The sequence below is a fragment of the Sinocyclocheilus rhinocerous genome, unplaced genomic scaffold, assembly GCF_001515625.1.
Source record: "Sinocyclocheilus rhinocerous isolate Xijiao unplaced genomic scaffold, SAMN03320098_v1.1 scaffold271, whole genome shotgun sequence".
NCBI classification, from domain to species: Eukaryota; Metazoa; Chordata; class Actinopteri; order Cypriniformes; family Cyprinidae; genus Sinocyclocheilus; species Sinocyclocheilus rhinocerous.
The window spans coordinates 1,150,970-1,153,201 of record NW_015657574.1 but is presented as its reverse complement, the minus strand read 5'-3'; the positions used below and the strand labels follow the sequence as shown (position 1 = coordinate 1,153,201).

Below are 2,232 nucleotides of genomic sequence, written 5' to 3'. Positions count from 1 at the left end.
AGTGTACTTCGTGTACTTCTTTAAAGCACATCAAACGATTAAAATAAGTTAAAATGTGCTTTAAAAATAAATAAAGTGCCTTAAGTGCCTTCACAAAAGTTTAAGTGTTAAGTAACATGTGACAAATCTCGTAAACATGTAAAATACAACCATACAATACATTAAAAAAAAAAAAAAAAAAAAAAAAAAAAAACACTTCTTTTTCAGACAGGAACGCCCAATGAGAAGTTATTACTCTGTCGCCTCATATGTACCCAAAGATGTTCATCTTGCACCATCTTGTTTTTGAAATCATATAGCTGTTGACCTCTGCCCGCCCCAACTCTCCTGCCACATCCTACAAGTAAATACTGCTTGTGGAGAATGGACTCCGCCACAAGCAAGTGTGTGTAGCCCAGTTTTATTTAACAGAATGATAAATGACATTTTCAATGATTGGACAAGGATTTGGTAAATCTTTATATACGGATGACGGTGCCTTGTGGAAAAGGGGAAGAAATGTAGTATTTGTGGAAAGTAGTATGCAGAAAGCAGTTAATGAAGTGGAAAAATGGGTAAATAAGTGGAGTTTTAGACTGTCAGTAGAAAAAACTAAAGTGATATGTTTCTCAAAAAAGAAGAAATCACCAAATATTAAACTAAAGATTTATGGAAAAATGTTAGAGCAGGTAACAGAAATTAGGTTCCTTGGATTATGGATGGACTCAAAACTAACTTTTGCATCACATATTAATAAAGTAATAGATAAATGTAAAAAGGGAATAAATATTTTAAGATGTTTGGCAGGGGTAGATTGGGGTGCAACCCGACAGGCATTGAAAAGAGTATATTGTGCAATGATTAGACCTATGATTGATTATGGCAGCATAGTATATAGTTCGGCATCAGTATCTATGTTGAAGAAAGTAAGTGGTATTCAATCTCAAGCACTAAGAATAGGAAGTGGGGCATTTAGAACATCGCCAGTCTCAGCGATGCAGGTGGAAATGGCGGAGTTGCCTTTAGACCTCCGGAGACTTAAGTTAAAGATGGCATACTGGTGTTCTGTAAGGGGGCATGTAGAAACCCATCCAGTCAAAGATGTTTTACAAAAATGTTGGGAACATGAGTATATAAATTATTGTAGTTTTGGATGGAATGCCAACGCAGATGCTAAGAAGGTAGGAATTAATGACATAAAAATAAGTTCAACGGTAGCAATACCAATTATACCCCCTTGGCTGTTCCGCATGCCAATGGTAGATCTCCAGTTGCATTTTAAAATAAATGAAAAGGAAAGGTGTATGCCTAAAGAAATAGTAGTAGATCAATATTTGAAACAAAACTATTTTAATAGTATTCAAATATATACGGATGGGTCAAAAAATCCGGATTCAGGGTATACAGCAGCAGCCATATATATTCCCTATTTTAAATATAGCACAGCTAAAAGGTTATCTAACGATGTATCTGTATTCACAACAGAAATGATGGCAATTCTAATGGCTTTGCAGTGGGTGGAAGAAATCAATCCTATAAGTGTAGTAGTTTGTTCAGATTCATATTCAGTATTAAACAGCTTAAATAGTGGGAAATCAGCATCTAGACAGGATATACTTTATGAAATTTTACAGAATTTATATAGAATAAACCAAACAGGAGTAAGAGTAGAGTTTTTATGGATACCTGCCCATGTAGGTGTAGAAGGAAATGAGGAGGTGGATAAGCTGGCCAAGTCAGCATTGAGAAAAGAAGAGATTGACAGAAATTCCTTTAAGTAAAACAAAAGTAAAAGGTATTATTAAAACAGCAGTTGGAAGTATGTGGCAAGACGTATGGAATAAAGAGTCAAAAGGGAGACACTTATTTAGCATTCAACAGAAAGTGGGGATTGAAAGAAAGGTATATGGAAACAGAAGAGAAGATACTGTTATAACCAGGATCCGTATAGGACACTCTAACCTTAATTATTCATTGTATATAATAGGAAAAAGTGAGTCAGATAGCTGCAGTTACTGTGGAATAACAGAAACAGTTGAACATGTGCTTTTACATTGTGAGGCATATAATAGACAAAGAAAGCAACTTGTTGAAAAACTAAGAGATATGGAAATCAATGACATTTCAGTTATGAATATATTTCAGAATGCACAGAAACATCTAAGGGTTTATGATTTTCTTCTAAAATATCTAAGAGATACAGATTTGATTAGAAGAATTAAAAAAAATGTTTTTTATTTATTTATTTTTATT

The 2,232-nt window shown here is 33.9% G+C and overlaps 1 protein-coding gene across 1 annotated transcript in view; it reads right to left on the bottom strand.

Annotated features, from left to right (window-relative positions):
- LOC107721262 (phosphatidylinositol N-acetylglucosaminyltransferase subunit H-like) overlaps positions 1 to 2,232 on the bottom strand; it is a 19,013-nt gene that overhangs the window by 13,063 nt on the left and 3,718 nt on the right. The window lies entirely within an intron of this gene.